This window comes from Pelophylax lessonae (assembly GCF_965119305.1).
Source record: "Pelophylax lessonae genome assembly, chromosome: 2".
NCBI classification, from domain to species: domain Eukaryota; kingdom Metazoa; phylum Chordata; class Amphibia; order Anura; family Ranidae; genus Pelophylax; species Pelophylax lessonae.
The window spans coordinates 323980262-324003459 of record NC_138769.1 but is presented as its reverse complement, the minus strand read 5'-3'; the positions used below and the strand labels follow the sequence as shown (position 1 = coordinate 324003459).

The following is a 23198-nucleotide window of genomic DNA, read 5'->3' as shown; positions in this document are numbered from 1 at the left end:
ACAGCAGAGCAGGACCATCTACCTTTCTTGTCTAAGTCACTATTTTCACGTGTAACCACACCTACTACTCTTTTCTCTTCACTATCACAATGGGACTTTACCCATTAATTCACTCAAATCTCTGTATATAATTATACATGTGAATAAATTTTATCTACAAATTGTATTACCACTGTTTACTCGCCTTACTCCTGCCCTTAAAATCCCATACTTGACTTGAGGCACCACAAATCGACAAACTATACTCTCGGGATGGTGGCAGAAACTATTTCTTTCCCTTCCAGCTAAGATCCAAAAAACATTTCTTCAAGTAAACACTACAGATATATGTGCCCAGGTCAGATTTCATGAATGGGGTTTACAACCATTTTAAGTTATTCTTTAGAGAAACAGAAAGGATTTTTGCTCACATTTCAATAGAGTTTACTACTTCCGATTAAAGTGACTCATGCTATTCCTTTCGCTATATCAGTTCCTATGCATAGAGGCTGTTGTAAGAATATCCTTCAAATGTCTCCTGTCACAACTTTCTAGAAATCCCTAGCCAGCAGCTGTGAAATTGTAGAAAAATGGAGTTTACCTTGAGAAATTGGATACAACATCATCCCTCCTTTCTCGACTGGCTGGACATGTTTTATTTTTTTTCTTGTGACAGGCCAATATGTTATGGTATGCTAGCAAATCATCAGCCAACAGAAAAACCTCCAAGCTTTGTCAGGAATTTTTTAGTTAATAATATATTGCTTCTTGTGTTTGTAAAGTAGTATTATATTTTATTATACAAAATTCATAAAATAGGTTTAAAACCAAAGACAATGGAAAAGTAAATTACATTTGAATCACATAAATCATACATGATTAATTACACTATATTATTTTTTCCATTGTTCAAGGGTCCAGGTTTTGTTTTCACTATACTAAGTTATGAGTATTTGAACATTTGACGTGCATACAAGCTCTGTCCAAATGGAAGCTTTGCCATACATTCCCTCTTAACCTGGCTGTACATAGATCAAATTGTGTCTGATTCCTGATGAATTGGCTGAAATGTACTGCATGGGTGGCCTCAGGGCTGGCCCAGGACATTTTGCTGCCTGGGACCAAGAATAAAATGCTGCACCACCCCCCCAAAAAAAAAAAAAATCACACCCACCAAAAGGCTCCCACATCCATTATTTTATATAAATATAACATTTATGTAGCACTACTCCCATGGGAACTGCTGGTTACGGGTTCCCCTGGGTTACTATTAGCAACAGCATGACAATTAGGCATTTTCCAAGTGGTTATGGCTCAGTAAGGAAACAGTCCAGTAGCTTTGGTTTTTATGTTTTATTTGGAACTTGGATGGGAGAAGGAAATGAGTGAAATATTCCAACTTTATACACTATGCACAATAGGCTGGAACAACTGGAGAATGCTGAATAGTGCTGGGTAACGCTGAGTAACGCTAGTCACGGCTAGGCCGCTGTTTCAGTTTGTCACAGGCTGTAACGCAGAACTGAATGAATACTCTGAGGTAATCTGTACTCTGAGATAAACTGAACTGTACTGCTGAACAACTTCAGGGCCCTTCCTGGCACCCCCTTTTGTTCCTAATCTTCAGGGTCAACTACACGGCACCCCCTTTGCTGATACACTTCTGGTGTGAGCTAGCTCCTTGATCCCCTGACCTCTCTGGAGTGGTCCCCTCTCTTAGGCAGACCCCTAGGCAGATCTCCTGGTACTCACAATACTGTTTTTCCCAAGATGATTCTGCCAGCAGCTCCACTTGTCAGCACTCTGGATCAGAGATGTATAGTAACTAAGTAGAACTACTTCACTACTGTACTTAAGTACCGAAAGGCGGTATCTGTACTTTCCTAGAGTAGAATTTTTTTCTCCTACTTCCACTTTTACTTCACTACATTTTTTCAATGATTTCAATACTTCTACTCCAATATTTTTTTTTTGTGCTGCATAGTTACTAGTTACAATTATAAAAATTACCACTGCCAGAACAGTAGATGGCAGGTTTCATGAAGCTCAAAACATGTGTATTATCAGTGCATACGAAAATGAATGCTACTGTATATATAAATAAAAGCTGCATTTGAATAATAAAAAACAACATGATGTTCAAACTTTTGACTTCTTTCTTTAATAACTACATAACACAGTACTTGTACTTTTACTTTCAGTACTTGAGTAGCAATTTGTTTTTCAAAACTACTGGTACTTTTACTTTCAATACTTGAGTAGCAAAATTTTAAAAAAAACTACTTGCAATACTTAAGTACAAAAAATGTTGAATACTTTAGTACTTCTACTCAAGTCACTTTTTGATCGAGCACTTGTACTTTTACTTAAGTATGGGTTTCGAGTACTTTATACAAATCTGCTCTGGATCCTCTGCAGCTCAGTTCCACACTCCTGGTTCACTAGACCAACCGCCTGAAACACCTTCCTCACACCTGCAGGAGGAGAGGCAGCCGTCCACCTCCTCATGGGACTTTGCTCCCGCCAAAACACGTCCTGTCACATGCTCCCGCCGGGTTTATAGCCAATCCCAGGATGCATTGCAGCAATGCTCATCCAATGAGACAGCCATAAACCCTGGTGTCCTACTGGTTAGGTTTCCTCCACTGTCCAACGAGCTCCCTCATTCGATCCAGTGGGGATACTCCCTCAGACCCAGCAAGTCACACCTGGGAACATGTGACAGGCTAAACCAACAGATCAGGCTCTCCTGATAAGCGGAAAAGAGCCACCAAATGTGTTTTCCTTGCACCTACCTAGGAGGGTGCTGCATTTATAATATATTATACATACTGTTATCTTCTTCCATAACTTACCACCGGACGGGTCCATCAACCACCCACTGTCTGTCCTCCGTCCTCCTGTCACTCCTGTGTCTGCCACCGCCCTAGAAGATCCAGCCTGCCCTGCGTGAGATGAAGTGCGCTGATGTCTGACATCATTGCTCACATAACAATCACGTGAGGGACGCTCCCTGGAGGAGATGCTCCGTCTCCTCATACTCTACTACACATATTAATTTGCACGGCAGTAGTATGAGATGGGGAAATGCTTGTACCACGCCACAAACTGATGACACACAAAACTGCTGGAGAAAAAAATTGGGATTTAATTTGCGGCCCTTCTCCAAGTTCAACCTGGGACCCATGGACCCAGAGGGACCCATGGTAGGGCCAGCCCTGGGTGGCCCTGTCGTCAAAACCTGGATGGACAAGATTGATTTTTCAATTGACTTTTGTCCAAGGACTAGAGTGTAAAATTGTCGGTCTAACAGCATTTGCATTTATTCAGATGTAGGCACTGTTTGGGAATTCTGACAGTTGGCGGTGCCAACTATCAGAACACAATAACCCACTGCAGGAGATTTATCCATCTGGGCTGTTTAAATAGGTTCATTCAGAGTATCTCTGAATGGCCAGCTTAATGAAGGATGGTAAAGAAAGAAAAATACATTTTATATACACACATATTTAGATCATCTATATATGAATATATTTGAGCCATTATAAGAGTTATGTAGTGGGTTCAGGCTTTGGATGCTAATAGCTGACAACCTTTATGATTTATGTGATTGAGATGTAGTTTAGTACCTCAAAAATACAGATTTACTGACAAAGTTTTGAGATTAATTATATTCCCAGATGGCGTTACACAAACCATATTATAAACACTCCATATGCTTTTTTAGAAATAAACAGTCAATAAAAACATATTGGTAAAGGAAAGGTGATGCCATCTTATCCAGGTGCACCTATTATAAGAATTTAAGTAGCGCTAACAATTTATGCAGCACTTTACATATTGCACATTTGCATCAAAAGCTGCCTTAAGGAACTTTACAACCTAAGGCCATTTTAGGCAGCAGCCAATTAACCTACCAGCATGCCTTTGAAGTGTGGGAGAATAAGCAAACTCCATGCAGATACTGTCCTGGTTGAGAATCAAACAAGACATCAGTGCAGGCATGCTAGCCATTAAACCATTGAGCTTACTACATAGGCACTATCTGCAATCCTGCATACCTTACTTATGAAGGTAAAGTGGATTTTTAAAAAGGTTTCACAGCTGCTATCTATGTATTGCTATAGAGCTGCAATAGGAGAGCGGGTGTAATAAAGAGCTTACAAAAGCCTCTATGCACAGGTTCTGTTAGAAATGGCAGCAAATAGAATAGCAAGGGCCACTTTAATCTGCAGATAACTGTTTTAACCACTTCAGCCCTGGAAGGTTTTACCCCCTTAATGACCAGGCCATCTTTGCGATATGGCACTGCGTTACTTTAACTGACAATTGCGCGATTGTGCGACACTGCACCCAAATAAAATTGATTTCTTTTTTTTTACAGTAATGAAGCTTTGTTTTGATGGTGTTTTATTACCACCTCTGCAAATTTTATTTTTTGCGCTATAAACAAAAAAAGACCGACAATTTTGAAAAAAATATATATTTTTTTATTTTCTGCTATAAAACATTCCCAATAAAAAAAATTTAAAAATCTAATTTTTTCATTCATTTGGGCCAATATGTATTCTGCTACATATTTTTGGTAAAATAAAAAATAAAAAAAATCCTAATAAGTGTATTTTGCTTTATTTGCGCTAAAGTTATAGCATTTACAAACCAGAGGATAGATTTTTGGCATTTTTATTTTCTTACTGTGTTTACTAGTAATTGTGCCGATCAGCGGTTTTTAGCAGACTGCGACATTGTGGCTGATAAATATGACACTAGCAGTGACACTTTTGGGGACCATTGACACCAATACAGTGATCAGTGCTAAGACAAAAACTGCACTGTTACTGTATAAATTACACTGGCAGAGAAGGGATTAACACTAGGGGTGATCAAGGGGTTAAGTGTGTTCCTAGGAAATGCTTTCTAACTGTTTGGGGGATGGATGTTCTAGAGGAAAAGAGAGATCTGTCTTTGAGCTTAGCTGAAACACAAGATCTCACTCTTCCTTTGTGACAGAACAGCAGTCTGCCTTGTTTACATAGGCAGGCGACCGTTCTGTCATTCTCTTGAACGATCGCGGGTGGCCAGACCCGCTGATTGACTCCCGCTCTGTCTAATCACAGTGGGGGCGGCGCCCCAGTGCCCCCCGAGAACCCCATCACAAAATCCCGTAGCTATAAGTAATTTTCCGCAGCCGGGCTGCCCTGCTGCGGTCCGGAAGTGGTTAAATTGTACATCATGGCAAAGTTTCCATTTGGAAACTTTGTAAGGGCTCTTTCACACGGCCGCTCCGTTGTTCTTATCCGCTGCGGGACTTTTTTATTTTTTTTTTCCGCATATCATCCCATCCGTTTGCGGATGATATACGGACATAATGTAAGTCTATGGGCATTGCGGATGTCGGCGGATGACACCGCTGATATCCGATTTTCCTTCCTTTCCATTTTTTACATGGAGGAAAAATAGGGTTCTGTTCCGTTCCAAAAACCGGAACAGAACTGAAAGAAGAAAATCGGATGTCAGCGGATGGTATTCCGCTGACATCCGCAATGCCATTGACTTACATTATGTCCGCAAATCATCCGCAAAAAAATAGGAAGATTTGTGGACAAGCGGAGCGGCCGTGTGAAAGAGCCCTAAGTTTGTAGCCAAGGGCAATGCACAAATGCTTATAACCTAATGTAGCAAAAACAAAACTTAGACAAAACAATATAGTCCAAATATTTTCTTTCACCCTGTTGCCAATATGAGTTAAGGAGAAAGTAAACACCCAAAGTGCATGCGGACAACTGATAACTGAAGCATGAAATTAGTAATATTCTAAACAAGCATTATGTAGAAGTTATAGGGCTAATGCTGGCCATACACTAGCTGAAAAAATAGTTTGAAAATCTGTTATTTGGTCCGTTCGTTATTTTTTCATCCAGTTAATGGGCACAAATAGAAAATCGGTTTTAACTTTTCAAAATCGAAGGAACAGTTTGGAAAATTCTGCCAAACGAACGATAAACTGAAAGATTAATGTGTTTCTCGCCCGAACTGTTTGCACTAGGCATATGTGACAAACTGAACGATAAACTGATTATTTTATGTCCATTGAACGATTTATCGTTCGAAATTCGGTCATTACATTATTGCAAGATCGTCTGCTCTCACGGCCGATTTTTCGTTTTTCGAAAATTAGTTTGAACGATTTTTCGGCTAGTGTATGGCCAGCTTTAGAACTGTTTTGCATGGTCAAATATGAGGTCTTTTTTAAGTCCACCTGCCCTGTGGTGCAAACAGTGTTCCCTCATGGTGTTCCCATTTTCTACAATGCACTTATACACACAGCTAAACAAATAAAACGTGGGTTCATGAACACCAGGGTGAACTCCGTCCATGACCTGAAATATCAGGATCAAGGGGATTAAACCACATTTTCTTCATCATCCCTAAAATAGCTGGAGGGTTTTCTTTCTTAAAGAATTGTACAATATTTTACTCTACAGGTCAGGACTTGTGTGAACTCATTCCAAGAAATATTAAAGCTGTTCTGAAGGCAAGGAATGACCCTGCTCCTTATTAAATTCTTGTTGGTAATACATTGTTATCAAAGTACGTTATTTTGTCTACTCTTTACATCTGTATAAGCCTACAATGCATGATTTTGTCTAGGAGCACTGGGGAACACTATCGTTCCCACACAAATGTTTATAGAAGATAAAACAAACTACATCTAACCTGAAGGAAAAGAGTAAGTTATCCTACAGTCTACATTTCTAGTGATCAATCTTATTCAATTGGACTCTTCAGTGTAAGCACAACATTGTTCCTCATACATTGCAATAGATAGAATGAACTGGAGAACCAAACATCAGTTATGGAATGCCTATGTAGCACACCCAATGTCGGAGCCACAAGTAGAATGGGATCCCCCACCCTGCACAGCCAAGCACACCGAATATCCACAGGCACACTAGAGACAGGAAACAGTCCAGCACTTTGTTTTTTTGTTTTATTATTGGGCTATAAAACTTGGGGGACGGGGAGTAGGGATATTATGGGATGACCACTTGACTTTAAACAAACTCTTCAGGGACAACTCTTCCTATGTACAGCTATTTACACTCCTTTCTTCCTTCAGCACTTTACTTGCTTACAGAAAAACACAGACTCAGCTGGGACACTTTTAGTGACTCTGGCAAAGCACTTCTCTGTCTGTTGTAAAGGGTCCCTCCAGCACCTAAGCCCCAAGCCCGAGGTCACCTCCCCCCAAATTAAGGGGCACCTTCAATGGCCACCGACAGCCTCCTTAGCACTCCTTCTCCATCTTCCACCCACCTGCCCCTTGCTGGCATGACCCAATTTAGGAGGTGCCTGCCCCCTGCCAGCAAACCTGGTGTAGATTGGCTGGGGCCCTCATCAATACTCCAAACAGCTTCTCCTAGACTCCCTCCTTCAATTCTGAAAGCTTCTTCAAGGTTGCAGAAAGATGGCGGAGTAACCAAAGGGGCTGCTTAATGAGTCATCCAGCCTCCCTGAGTCATTCATCCCTGACCCAGATTCAGCCCAGGCCTGGCTCTCAGCCAGGCCAATATACCAACACTAACAACTATGTACATTATTAATTAAATAAATTCGATAAATTTATAAATAAAATATTGAATTAATATAATCTGTGGACTGTCATAACTATTCACATTCACTGTGGATCACACATGTGTATAAGTCACATATATATACCGTTGAGTGTCATTTTTTATTTTATTTATTTATATTTATTGTGGATCACATATCAGCATAAGTCACATATATGTATTTGCAATCATATTTGCAATTTACTTGATTTTATTTAGTTTCACTTATGCACTTTATGTTTATTATACTATTTTCTGGTTTATTTATTTAGTGTACTTTGGTTGAGCGCAACTTTATATTTAGCAATATTTATTTTTATAACTATGTACTGTACATGTCTAGCACACTGGAGGGTGCTACACCTATTTAGAGTCACAATCTGCAGATTTCTATTACAAAAGGTTTTTTGTACAAAGCGTGCACTGAAAATATGAACAAGTACTGTAGATACATACAAAACAAACCAGTAAGAAGGCAGCCTCTTAGGGCCGGTTCACATTATTGCGAGTGCGGCGATTGCATGTAATTCGGAGCACACTGCTCCTTCATTACATGCGATCGGATGTGTGGATGCGAATTCAGCCATACACTTCGTATGGCTGAATTCGCACTGTATCCGCACCAAACATGACCCTTTTTTCCAGCCGTATCAGGATCAGAACGCACAGTGGTTCACACTTGTGCGATCCGATCCTGTGCGAACTGTCAGATCACACTGCAATATGCGATCAAACTGGGGGTGTCGTTAACATTTAATTGACACCCCCTGCGTATCGCATATGGCAGTGTGAACTGCCAAATGTGCATTTGCGATGCGGGAACAGGCTGCGAATTCGGGACTTAGGGATATTTATAAGTTCTATTGGTGGAGCAAATATTACAGAATAAGTACTTCTCTACTCAGGGGAAATTCACAATAGTTTAGAGAAGCATGATTTCATAAGTTCAAGGTTAGTATAGGAAAAATACTTTGGTTGCAGTACTACTATGTCCATCAAACAAAAGCAGGTGCCCAGTCACAGGATACAGAAAGAAAAGGGGGCGGGGTAAAGGAAAAAGGGAGGGAAGGGGGAAACAAAATGTCAATTCTTGGCAGGGTGGCATATGATATCCATGGTTGCCAGACTTTTAAAAAGTTGTTACAGTTGTCTGTTGGTATGGCTGTCATTTTTTCATTGACCTTTATATAATTAAATTGGTTCTTTAACGCCTCAATGCTTATGGATGGAGACTTCCAGGCTCTTGCCGTTGTGTGCTTAGTTGCTATAAAAATATGGATGACCAACCGCTGTTTGGTACAGAAAAGTGCTGCAGTAAGTTTATGGAGCAGGCTCTCATAGGGGTTCTTCCAAAAATTAGCAGGAAGTACACTAAAGTGCAAATGAGATTGTAGACCCCAATCCACAATCTATTCACTAATGGATATGTCCACCATATATGCACCATTGAGCCATCTTGAGGACATCCCCGAAAACAGGTAGAGGGGTAATTTAGTAAAAATCAAGTTAGACTGCCTGGCATATAGTACCAGCAATACAAACAAATTTTTAGGCAATTTAAGGGATCATTTCGTTTTTAGAACATTTAGCCATGGCTTAAAGCATAATTCGCCAATCTTCTTGGTCAAGTGACTCTCCTAATTGCATTTTCCATTGCATTTGTTAACTGCATATTGAAAGCTTCTTAAAGGAAAGTATAGAGGGATATAGAGGAGAAATAAGGTCTGTGGAGTATGGGTGAGAGCTGCAAATACTTTCAAATCATGTTAGGGTAAACAGAGTAGAGTGGGGAAGAATGAGTGAATGAAGCTGCAAGTATTGGAAATGTTCCTATAATGGGATATCATAGGATGAATGAAGGGTATCAAAGGAGATCATTTTGGTAGGCCTTAAAGGGAAATATACTTCTACAAAGCCATGGTCTGACAACCAGTCCAACTGCAAAGGGTTGTTATTGCCTGGTGGAAAGAGGGGACAACAAAGCAATTTCAGCTGCCAAAATATGGTGATATAATACCAGATGAGTCCCATAGCCGAAGAATATGGGTCATAATGGGGTTTATATATCGCAGGTAGTGCTGCTGAGGAAGCCAAGGCATGGAGGCCCAAGGGATCAGATAACTACCTATAAAAATCACAGGAAGCCCGTGGAGGAAGGTCCCGGGTTGCATTGATATGAGATATAGGGGCAATGTTCGCAGCTACGTGATAGTTATATTTGGAACAGTGAGGTCTCCAGCCAACTTCTGAGCAAACAAAGTAGTTTTATTAATATGTGGTTTAGAAGGCCCTACAATCTGTTAATTTCAAATCAGGGAGTATGAGACACCCCTTTTGTGTCACACTACATGGAAACATCTGTGAACCCAAGTGCAGCAATCTCACCACTGGAGTCCTCAAGGTATAAAAGACACCACTTGGTGAATCAGTCAGCCAGCATCCTCCACGAACCCCCATGTTGAACTTGATCAGCCACTAAAACCATAAATATGGGTCTATAGCTGGACACAGAATATAAAGGATTGTTGCAAGAAAAAGTGATGCAATGTAAAAACCCAGTGTGTGGACACATGCATGTTTTCAGATTCCAGCGAGTGACTCTGTACTTAAGGTAATTGCAAGTTGCAGGATTTTGCAATCTCATGCACACTTGCATACAACTCTTGCAGCGTGTTTGCATGCTCAGCACTAGTGTTTGTGCCAAATCGCCTATATGAACAGGGCCACTGCATGGAGAGATTGCTGTGTGGTCTTCAGCTAGTTCCTGATTATCCATGAGCTTACCTGCCTATGACCCAGCTTGCCTTGTGACCTGCTCCTGGGCCTCTGCCTACTTATGTGACCCTATCCTGCCTGGCTGACTGCTCAGACTAAAATGTTCCCCTCAGTCTTAAGCAAAGTGCCTGTCTGTCTGGCCTGAACATGTTCCCTACATGACTGTCCACAAACACACAGCAAACCTCTCATGGGGATGGAGGAGCAGTGCCTGGATTTTTGTGGGACACAACCCATCTGACAATCAGTCTCATATATACTCCCTTCCACTGCTGAACCAGTCATTAACTGCCGCTTAAGACAGTGACAGACCACCCACCCATCACATATCCTCCTCCCTTTGTTTTGACACGGGGGTTGTAACATGAACCTCCCAAGCACAGGCCAGTGTTTCTTAACATTACCATATTCTGACTAAAGCTGTAACCCTTGGCAGCATTCTCAGAACCTTCCTGCCATCTGTCACCATCATGGGTACTATCCTGCCATGTCTTTTTCTGACTTAAACAAGCCAGTGCTCACTACACTGTATAATTTCTCAGAAGGATCATTCTTCCATTATTTTCCTGTGTAGCAATATTGCTCCTTGCACAGCTGCTCAAATGGCATTTAAAGGTAAACTTCCCAGTATGCAACCAGAGGTGAATTCTATACTTGCCTGTTACCACTGTGCGTCCCAAGGGACACTTCAAAAACCGTTTATGAGTATGTTTCCAAAAACAATGGCTGATTATTTTAATTGAGGTCACACCAGCTATGTTACCATCAGAGCATCTACCAGGCCTGGTATCTTTGTGGGTATTAATTGGACTCCTAGAAAGGGACAGCATTCTGTAAACTCTTCCAGCTATACGGCCTTAAAGCGGAGTTCCGGGCACAGAAGTCATTTTTCACTGGACATACCCCCGGGACAGTCAGGGCTAGTACATTCCACAATGGCTAGCCTCTGATCTGTCCCGGTTCGCACTTACCTTCTAGAAGAAATACTTACTTATAAAATTTCTTCCACAGCGTTTCCATCTCTCTTGTGGGCAGCTGAAGCCGGCGCGGTCCTCTTCTGCGTCTTCTTCCGCGTCTTCTTGTCCCAGAATGCGCCTGCACCGGCCCCTCTCGTCACTTCCGGGGGGGCGCCCGGAAGTGACGAGCGGGGCCGGTGCCGTCGCATTGATTCCTGGGAGCGATGACGCTCAGCTCCCAGGAATCAGTGCAAGCCAGGAAGTGACGGGCTGAGCCGCGTCGCAGAGGGAGGAAGTGAAGACTAGGTGAGTATCTTCGATCTTCAATTACAAGGTGAGTGAATAAAAAAAAAAAATCTAACTATCCAATTCTGTTTCAGGTTAAGGGGAAGAAGCACAAAAAAAAAATATCGATTTTGTGCCCGGAACTCCGCTTTAATTGGGTTGTGCAATAACATCATTCCACAATGGTTGTGTGGGCATCTAACATCAGGGACAAGTAAACATACGAAGCTATGTTTTCTCTACATGAAAAACCAGATAAATCACACATGGACACATGCAACAGGAAAAACTAATAATCAGGCTCCCCTGATAAGCAGACAGAGTAAACAATGCTTTTAACTAGCACCTACCTAGGAGGGTGCTACACCTATATTTGACTTGTCTAGGGTCATGTTTCAAACCCTTTGTTAAAAGTATGTATAGGCTCCTCTATTTGGGAAGCACATATCATTTTATTAGTTGCCTCAAGCAATACTAGAGAGGAAGTAAGGCAGGCCATGCAGGGTTTCGAATCTTGACTGGTTCAGCAGGTCCAGGATATTCGAACCATTAATGGGGAGGCTGAATGTACCAAGTTGATTGATTCTCTAGTGATTATTGGTAGCAGCTGCTATAGCCACTAGCGATCACCACTGTCTTCCTCTGCCTCCTCCGCCGGTAGAAGACAATGGCCCAGCAGGATGGATTTCCGCATCAACACTGTATGTGTTGATGGGGGAATCAAGCTAATTTCTTTCCTGCAACCAAGGGTAGCGGGAAAGACATTTGCTCTGTGTACGACTGGCCTTAGTCAACACTTTAAAGTTATACATTCAGGCCATTACTCAGAGATGTATAGTAACTAAGTAGAATTACTTCACTACTGTACTTAAATACCGAAACGCGGTATCTGTACTTTCCTAGAGTAGAATGTTTTTCTCCTACTTCCACTTTTAATTCACTACATTTTTTCGATGATTTCAATACTTCTACTCCAATTTTTTTTTTTTGTGCTGCATAGTTACTCGTTACAATTATAAAAATGACCACTGCCAGAACAGTAGATGGCAGGTTTCATGAAGCTCAAAACATGTGTATTATCAGCGCATACGAAAATAAATGCTACTGTATGTATAAATAAAAGCTGCATTTGAAATAATAAAAAACAATATGATGTTCAAACTTTTGACTTTCTTTAATAACTACATAACACAGTACTTGTACTTTTACTTTCAGTACTTGAGTAGCAATTTTTTTTTTCAAAACTACTGGTACTTTTACTTTCAGTACTAGTAGCAAAATTTAAAAAAAAACTACTTGCAATACTTAAGTACAAAAAATGTTGAATACCTTAGTACTTCTACTCAAGTCACTTTTTGATCGAGCACTTCCACTTCTACTCAAGTCACTTTTTGATCGAGCACTTGTACTTTTACTCAAGAATGGGTTTCGAGTACTTTATACAACTCTGCCATTACTAAAGGGTTCACCACTTTTTTTTTTTAACAATCATCTTAGTGAGCTCCAGGCTATCTTTCTCATACCCAACAAATCCATAGCATAGGAGTTTTGTAGTTCATAAAAATAACTGGGAACAATCTTACTGATAAAGATTGCAGCACAGGCAGAGGGCATAGGAATTTTTTAGCTTACAAGAGTTCAGACAGAGGCAACAAATATTTTTTTGCATTTGAACAGACAAAACAAAATATGTTCGATGATACATTTTAAGGCATGTCAAAAATTCCTACCTGCTCCTTGTGTTTTTCACATGAAAAGGATGTACATTAATGATGTAGCATTATAGTGTAATTTGTTGCCTTATATGCACAACCTATAGTAAAATAAATCTTTGAATTCTGCAGTCAGCAGTTTCAGTTTGTGTTGAAACCTGAGGCTTGTGGCATAGCACTGTACAGGAAATGCATTACCTCTGTCTGTAGTGAGAGACCTGATACTTCCTGCGAAGAAACTATATATCCCACAATTCCCGGATCCCTCAATCTAGTGCTGGTGCAGGTGAGATCTAAACAGCTTAGATTTGACACAGACACAGCAGGCAGAGCATTCACAGACTCACATAGAACTCACTCATGTGGTGTTTCAACACATTAGTACTCTCACATTTGTGATGCAACACAGAGGTGGTGAGGAAGCATGTGACCCGGAACAGGAAATTGTCTTGTCCCTTTGGCGCATAGGAACAAAAAACCTGACGCCACATGTGAGCCAATCATTACAAGGTAAGGAAAAAAACACAGGGAATTGAAATACACTAATAGCTATTTAAAACAATGAAAACATTTGAAAGGGAGAAAATTAGAGAAATTCATTGTTAAGGGGTTCTCACATCTAATCGCAGGCAGGGTGCAATTGCAGGTGTGAATGCAACTAAAAACTGACTGGCTGCTATGCACACCATATCTTTCTATCTAGTTTTGTTTTTAATCAGCCCTGTATGCACACTTTATTCTACGTATCAGTTTTACTAATATTGCAAGCCGCATGCTAATGTGTTATATTAAGATCTACATTATAAGTATCCCATATAGTATTTCTCCTCCTGAGTTCAGCTTACATCTCAAATATCTAAAAACAAAAAACAGCGTAGTTCCACTCACCATGTTCTGTTCACTGATTCTCCTCTCCAGTCGCCTTCCGATCTTTAGTAATTCCTCTTCTGATCCCATAAAGTCAGGTGTAAAAGTGTCCCAGGTAATAATAAAATGTGATATATGCGCACAAGTCTCTATAAGTGTTTCTGTTTTACTTTCAAGTACAGTAGACTTTACATCTACATGCTAGTGAATGTGTTTTATATTGATTTTTGTTATGTATTTACAATCTAATGGGAATAAGTTAGTATGCAGTAAATTCTGATAGTAGATGCCTACTTGGTGGTTTGTATACACGTGTGTTTTGTATAGTGTGTCACTGTGTGAGTATATACCAGTCCGAAGTGTATACAGTTTTCTTCTGCTTGGCTTTACTGAAGGGGTGTGTCTCAAATTATAAATAGTCCCAAGGTCTTTCAGCCGGGCACTGGAAGTGGGGGGGGGGGGGGGTGTAGGGTAGTGACAGCTGTGCACATGGCACACACAGACCTAAACACAGCAGAAAACCATATGCTATATGCTTAACCCCATATGCTACATTGGGCATCAATACACCCTTGCACCTGTTGAAAGATCTAGTGTTAATGTAAAAGTGGATCACACGGAAAAGTTACTCTTATGTGCAGGGCAATCTAGACAACAAAACTGCGAAGAAGAGATCACCAGCTACAGGACCACAGTAAGATTCTGTTAAACTCTGTAAATCCATTGGATATATATACTGTATATATATATATTTATATATATATATATATATATATATATACACAGTATCTCACAAAAGTGAGTACACCCCTCACATTTTTGTAAATATTTTATTATATCTTTTCATATGACAACAACACTGAAAAAATCACACTTTGCTACAGTGTAAAGTAGTGAGTGTACAGCTTGTATAACAGTGTAAATTTGCTGTCCTCTCAAAATAACTCAACACAGCCACTAATGTCTAAACTGCTGGCAACAAGTACACCCCTAAGTGGAAATGTCCAAATTTGTCCCAAAGTGTCAATATTTTGTGTGGCCACTATTATTTTCCAGCACTGCTTTCACCCTCTTGGGCATGGAGTTCACCAGGTTGCCACTGGAGTTCTCTTCCACTCCTCAATGACGACATCACGGAGCTGGCGGATGTTCGAGACCTTTCGCTCCTCCACCTTCTGTTTGAGGATGCCCCACTGATGCTCAATAGGGTTACTGTAGCTCCCCAGTCCTGGCAGTACTCATGCAGCCAGGGCCGGTGCTACCAGTAAGGCGACCCAGGCAGCCGCCTAGGGCGCAATCCAGCAGAGGGTGCCTGCATCCTGCTGCTGCACCCGGAATCAATCAAGTAATGACCGCTGGCAGGTGCAGGCGGCCAAGGGCGGACTGGCCCAGCAACGGACAGGCATGCATTCCCCCCAGGCAGCTCTGATGGACTGTAAATAGGCTGCTTAACCATACCTCAGACAGCAGAAGCGATCACTTCTGCTTTTCCTGTCACAGCTAGATATTGCAGAGAAAGCTAGCTTTCCTGGGAGCCTGCCGCCCGTCCCGCCCCATCGCCACCCACTGTGTTTCTAACTCCTCCCTCACACTCGGCTGCCTGTTTAAACTGACATTTCTCCTCCCATTTGCTTCTAGCCAAACCCCGCCTACACTCTAGCACCGTACAGGCACTGTGTGTCTGTGCTCAGCCTACCTGTGGAGACCAGCCTGAGGGGGGGAACTTAATTTGTGAGTGAACTATCTACACCCTGCATAACCCCCCTCTCTCCCCCTGCTACTCTTCTTTCCCTTGTCATTTCTTACAGTGAAGACTAGGGAGGAGGGGGGTTGTGTAAACTGAGGGGGGCTGTGCATTCTGGGGGGGGGGGATTGTGAAGACTAGGGAGGAGGGGGATTCTGTAAAATGAGGAGGGCTGTGCATTCTGGGGGGGGGGGGTATTCTGTAAACTGAGGGGGGCTGTGCATTCTGGGGGGGGGGGGGATTGTGATGACTAGGGAGGAGGGGGATTCTGTAAACTGAGGGGGGCTGTGCTTTCTGGGGGGGGAATTGTGAGGACTAGGGAGGAGGGGGATTGTGTGAACTGAAGGGGGCTGTGCATTATGGGGGGGGGGTTGTGAGGACTAGTGAGGAGGGGGATTCTGTAAACTGAGGGGGGCTGTGCATTCTGGGGGGGATTGTGAAGACTAGGGAGAGGGGGTTATGTAAACTGAGGGGGGCTGTGCATTCTGAGGGGGGGGGGGGGGTTGGCAGGACTAGGGAGGAGGGGGATTCTGTAAACTGAGGGGGGCTGTGCATTCTGGGGGGGATTGTGAGGACTAGGGAGGGGGGCTGTGCATTCTGGGGGGGATTGTGAGGACTAGGGAGGAGGAGGATTCTGTAGACTGAGGGGGGCTGTGCATTCTGGGGGGGGTTGTTGTGAAAACTAGGGAGGAGGGGGATTTTGTAAACTGAGGGGGGCTGTGCATTCTGGGGGGGGGGATTGTGAGGACTAGGGAGGAGGGGGATTCTGTAAACTGAGGGGGGCTGTGCATTCTGGGGGGAGATTGTGAAGACTAGGGAGGGAAGGTTATGTAAACTTAGGGGGGCTGTGCATTCTGGGGGGGGATTGTGAGGACTAGGGAGGAGGGGGATTCCATAAACTGAGGGGGGCTGTGCTTTCTGGGGGGGGGATTGTGAGGACTAGGGAGGAGGGGGATTGTGTAAACTGAAGGGGGCTGTGCATTATGGGGGGGGGTTGTGAGGACTAGTGAGGAGGGGGATTCTGTAAACTGAGGGGGTTGTGCATTCTGGGGGGGGGGGGGATTGTGAAGACTAGGGAGAGGGGGTTATGTAAACTGAGGGGGGCTGTGCATTCGGGGGGGGGGGGGGGTTGGCAGGACTAGGGAGGAGGGGGATTTTGTAAACTGAGGGGGGCTGTGCATTCTGGGGGGGATTGTGAGGACTAGGGAGGGGGGGCTGTGCATTCTGGGGGGGGATTGTGAGGACTAGGGAGGAGGAGGATTCTGTAGACTGAGGGGGGCTGTGCATTCCGGGGGGGGGTGTTGTGAAAACTAGGGAGGAGGGGGATTTTGTAAACTGAGGGGGGCTGTGCATTCTGGGGGGGGGATTGTGAGGACTAGGGAGGAGGGGGATTCTGTAAACTGAGGGGGGCTGTGCATTCTGGGGGGAGATTGTGAAGACTAGGGAGGGAAGGTTATGTAAACTTAGGGGGGCTGTGCATTCTGGGGGGGGAATTGTGAGGACTAGGGAGGAGGGGGATTCCATAAACTGAGGGGGGCTGTGCATTCTGGGGGGGGAGATTGTGAAGACTAAGGAGGGGGGTTATGTAAACTGAGGGGGGCTGTGCATTCTGGGGGGGGGAGGGATTCTGTAAACTGAGGGGGGCTGTGCATTCTGGGGGGGGGGGATTGTGAGGACTAGGGAGGAGGGGGATTCTGTAAACTGAGGGGGGGCTGTGCATTCTGGGGGGGGTTGTGAAGACTAGGGAGGGGGGGGATTCTGTAAACTGAGGGGGGCTGTGCATTCGGGGGGGGATTGTGAGGACTAGGGAGGAGGGGGATTCTGTAAACTGAGGGGGGCTGTGCATTCTGAGGGGGGATTGGGAGGACTAGGGAGGAGGGGGATTCTGTAAACTATGGCGGGCTGTGCATTCTGGGGGGTTCTGTAAACTAAGGGGGGCTGTGCATTCTGGGGGGGGTTGTGAAGACTAGGGAGGAGGGGGATTCTTTAAACTGAGGGGGGCTGTGCTTTCTGGGGGGGGGATTGTGAGGACTAGGGAGGAGGGGGATTCTGTAAACTGAGGGGGACTGTGCATTTTAGGGGGGGGTATTGTGCAAACTGGGGGGAGGGGGGATTGTGTAAACTGAGAGGGGATTGTGCAGACTGGGGGAGGGGGAGATTGTGCAGACTGGGGGAGGGGGACTAGGGGAGGAGAATTTTGTGCAGACTGGGGGTGGTATGTACAGACTAGGGGAGGGGGGATTATGCAGACTGGGGGGGGATTGTGGAGACTAGGGGGAGTGGGGCTTGTTCGGACTGGGGGTAGGAGGGATTGGGCAGACGGGGGGGGGGGGACTGAGAGCAGCACAGATGAAACTACAACTCCTGGAGTTTTGGAGGCAGGAAGTCGGTGCACACCTGACTGGCTAAGGCTGCACGCCGGCTGCCACAACTTGACCCCAGGACCAGGAGCATCACCCCCCAGGAGGCTGTGCAAGGACCTGCTGAGCTGCCATCGCTGAGGTGAGAGATCATAACACAGCTGACCCTCACATCAGGCTGCATTGATTGGTACTGGTGAGGCTGCATTGATGGCTACTGGTGAGGCTTATCTGATGGGCACTGTTGAGGCTGAGCTGATGGGCACTGGTGAGGCTGCATTGATGGCTACTGGTGAGGCTGAATTGCTGTTGAGAAAGGGGTGGGACATATGTGATGTCATGATATGGGCAGATCATATGGGTTTGTGATGTCACATCGTGGGCCGAGCATATGGGGGGGGCGATTTTTATTTTGTGCCTAGGGCGGCCAAAATCCTTGCACCGGCCCTGCATGCAGCCCCAGACCATGACACTCCCACCACCATGCTTGACTGTAGGCAAGACACACTTGACTTTGTACTCCTCACCTGGTTGCCGCCACACACGCTTGACACCATCTGAACCAAATAAGTTTATCTTTGTCTCATCAGACCACAGGACATGGTTCCAGTAATCCATGTCCTTAGTCTGTTTGTCTTCAGCAAATTGTTTGCGGGCTTTCTTGTGCATCATCTTTAGAAGAGGCTTCCTTCTGGGACGACAGCCATGCAGACCAATTTGATGCAGTGGGTGGGGTATGGTCTGAGCACTGACAGGCTGACCCCCCCCACACCTTCAACCTCTACAGCAATGCTGGCAGCACTCATACGTCTATTTCCCAAAGACAACCTCTGGATATGACACTGAGCACGTGCACTCAACTTCTTTGGTCGGCCATGGTGAGGCCTGTTCTGAGTGGAACCTGTCCTGTTAAACTGTTGTATGGTCTTGGGCGCCATGCTGCAGCTCAGTTTCAGGGTCTTGGCAATCTTCTTATAGCCTAGGCCATCTTTATGTCAAGCAACAATTCTTTTTTTCAGATCCTCAGGGAGTTTTTTTGCCATGAGGTGCCATGTTGAACTTCCAGTGACCAGTATGAGAGAGTGAGAGCGATAACACCAAATTTAACACACCTGCTCCCCATTTACACCTGAGACCTTGTAACACTAACGAGTCACATGACAATGAGGCGGGGAAAATGGCTAATTGGCCCCAATTTGAACATTTCACTTAGGGATGTACTTTTGTTGCCAGCGGTTTAGACATTAATGGCTGTGTTGAGTGATTTTGAGGGGACAGCATATTTACACTGTTATACAAGCTGTACAATCACTACTATACATTGTAGCAAAGTGTAATTTCTTCAGTGTTAACACATGAAAAGTTATAATAAAATATTTACAAAAATGTGAGGGGTGTACTCACTTTTGTGAGATACTGTATATATTATTTATTTTATTTTTTTTCAAATTGTACAAAAATACAGTCTGATCCGAAGGGTATACAGAGAAAATGACTCACAATCGTACAGTTCCTTTGAAAGCACAGGATAGCAAAGTTCAGATCTTAAATGCAATATAGCGTTATATGACAATACAAATAGTACGTTAAATAACAACCATATTTTTATAACATCAAGTCATACAATGCAAAATTCACATTGATAATCAAAGTTGTGCCTCCGTTCCAAAATATACTCTGTATCCCTCTCGAAGCTATACTCAACTTTTTTAACATTAGTGTAGAATAGGGAAGGGAAGTGAAAAGGGAAAGGGAGCGGAGATAGACGAATGGGGTACAAAGAAAAAATAGAGAAGGGGAGACATAGGAAACAGGGATAATAATAAAAACAAACTCAGGCTTTACTTAGTGTCCTTTCACACTGAGCTTTGGCATTAAAAAAAAGCGCCTAAAAATCTCCCAAAAAATGCTTCCCATTAAAATCAATGAATGCTTTCACACTGGGGCGGTGCGCTGGCAGTGCGGTGAAAAACGTCTGGTATGCAGCATCTTTGGAGCATGTTTGGAGAGCTAAAAAAACACCTAAAAAAGCCCCTCTACATTGGAATGAATGGGAAGTGCCTGAAAAGTGCCCGAAAAGCACCTAAAAAGCGTTTCAAAATGTTTTTTGGAGACGTTTTTGAGTCACATGTCCTTTAAAAAGCGCCCCGCAAATGCCTCAAAAGCGCTTGAAAAGTACTGCAAAAGCGCTCAGCCTTTTTTTGGGCAGTTTAGAAGCACCTCAGTGTGAAAGGCTCCGTTTCCACTATCGCGACTTGTTGTGCGACTTGACACATGTCAAGTCCCATGACAAGTCAAAACCCATTATTTACAATTAGGCCCGTTTTAACTGCTGCGACTTGAGTCGCAGCGACTTGAAAAAAGGTTTTTGCACTACTTTTGGGCGACTTCAGTGCGACTTGTCCCTCATAGAAGGAAGTCGCACTGAAGTCCCCAGAAGTAGCCGCAAACAAGTCGCACTACAAAGTCGCACTTGAAGTAGCGTGACTTTGTAGCCGCAATAGTGGAAATGTAGCCTAAGTCATCGAAAAAAGGCATCCTTCTCAGTTTCCAACATATGTCAAAACAAGTTATTCATTAGTTAGTGGCTCTCTCTAGACTCTAGAGAATATAAAATGCATTCAGGTTGTCCATATTTTATAGCATTTATCATGATACAAATGTTATAAATTGATTTGCAGTTCAGTGAGTAAAATAAGTATTTGATCCCCTACCAACCAACAATAATTCTGGCTCTCTCAGACTGGCTACAGTTTGTGCTCATGTGATACACATATTAACCACTTTACCTCCGGAGGATTTTGCTGTCTTACGTCCAGGCCACTTTTTGTGATTCGGCACTGTGCGACTTTAACTGACAATTGCGCGGTCATGCAACGCCGTATCCAAACAAAATTTACGTCCTTATTTTCCCACAAACAGAGCTTTCTTTTGTTGGTATTTGATCACCTATGCGATTTTTCCTTTTTTTGCGTTATAAACAAAAAAAGAGCGACAATTTTGAAAAAAATAACAATATTTTTCAAATTTTTTATATGAAATTCCCCCCCCAAAAAATGTAAAAATCAAAATTTTTTTAACGTTTTAGGCCAATTTGTTTTCTGCTACATATTTTTGGTAAAAAAAATTGCAATAAGCGTATTTTGATTGGTTTGCGCAAAAGTTATTGCGTTTACTAAGTAAGGGAAAGTTTACACAAGCGGGCGGATCTCCACACTCGATCCCCCGACGATCGGCGAAGAGTGGTGGCGATCACCGCTACTCCTCCCCTGGCCCGACTCCCGCTGTGACTGAATACAGCGGGAGCGAGCCTCCGGCGGCGCGCGCGCGCCGCCCACAAGGGGAGCAGTCCAGCGACATAGGTCTACGTGGCTGGACGGAATCAAACCACTTTGCCGCATTACAGTCAATGTGACTGGTCGGCAAGTGGTTAATCCTGTCAATTAAGGAAGGTGCTCCTAACGACAACTCGTTATATATATAAAAGACACCTGTCCACAGAATCTCTTTCTTCCATTCAAACCTCACTATCATGGACAAGACCAAAGAGCTGTCAAAGGAAGTCAGGAACAAGAATGAAGACCTGCACAAGGCAGGAATGGGCTACAAGACCATCAGCAAGAAGCTTGGTGAGAAGGAGACAACTGATGGAGCGATTATTCACAAATGGAAGAAATGCAAAATAACCATCAATCGCTCTCAGTCTGGAGCACCATGCAAGATTTCACCTCATGGGGTAAGGATGAGCATGAGAAAAGTGAGAGATCAGCCCAGACACGGGAGGAGCATGTGAATGATATCAAGGCAGTTGGAACCACAGTCACTAAACAAACCATTGGTAACACAATGCGCCGCCCTGGATTGAAATCCTGCAGCCCCTGCAAGGTCCCCCTCCTCAACAAGGCACATGTATATGAAGTTTGTCAATAAACCTAAATGATTCAGAGAGGGATTGGGAGAAAGTGCTGTGGTCAGATGAGACCAAAGTTTAGCTCTTTGGCATTAGCTCAACTTGCCGTGTTTGGAGGAAGAAAAATGTTGACAATGACCCTAAGAACACATTCCTACAGTCAAGCATGGAGGTGTTAACATTATGCTTTGGGGCTGTTTCTCTGCTAAAGGTACTTTGCCGCATTGAGGGGCCAATGGACGGGGCCCTGTATTGTAAAATATTGGATGAGAACCTTCTTCCCTCAGCCAGAACATTGAAGATGGGTCGTGGATGGGTCTTCCAGCATGACAATGACCCAAAACATACCGCCAAGGTAACAAAGGGGTGGCTCAAGAAGAAGCACATTAAGGTCATGGAGTGGCCCAGCAAGTCTCCAGACCTTGATGTTATAAAAAATGTATGGAGGGAGCTGAAACTTTGATTTGCCAGCGGCAGTCAAGAAACCTTAAGGATTTAGAGAAGATCTGTAAAAAAGACTGGACCAAAATCTCTCCAGAGATGTGTGCAAACCTGGTAACCAACTACAAGAAATGTCGTACCTCTGTGCTTGCCAACAAAGGTTTCTCCGTCAAGTACTAAGTCCTGTTTTGCTTGGGGGATCAAATACTTATTTTACTCACTTAACTGCAACTCAATATATAACATTTGTATCATGTATTTTTCCTGGATTTTTGGTTGATATTCTGTCTTTATCATTTAAAATACACCTATGAAAAAAATTAAAGACCCTTCATTTCTATGTAAATGGGCAAACTTACAAAAATATGTAGGGGATCAAATAATTATTTTAACCACTGTATGTACCCATTGCTCAGCTTCCATGATAGACTCAACTTTTTTCATCCAATTCTCAATTGAGGGTTGCATTTTTTTTCCAGAATATCGGATTCAAGATTTTGGCAGTAATAAGTAAGTGGGGGATTGCACTTTTCTTATACACCCCCATATAAATGGG

The 23198-nt window shown here is 43.4% G+C and overlaps 1 long non-coding RNA gene and 1 pseudogene across 2 annotated transcripts in view; one reads left to right on the top strand and one right to left on the bottom strand.

Moving 5' to 3' along the window:
- LOC309546217 (transcription elongation factor A protein 3-like) overlaps positions 1-14571 on the bottom strand; it is a 128659-nt pseudogene extending 114088 nt beyond the window's left edge. The window contains exon 1 of the transcript XR_014226161.1: positions 14209-14571. The product of XR_014226161.1 is annotated as a transcription elongation factor A protein 3-like (transcript). The remainder of the gene's footprint in view (positions 1-14208) is intronic.
- The window catches only part of LOC309546218, a 1099142-nt gene that overhangs the window by 706707 nt on the left and 369237 nt on the right, over positions 1-23198 (top strand). The gene's annotated exons all lie outside the window — the stretch shown is intronic.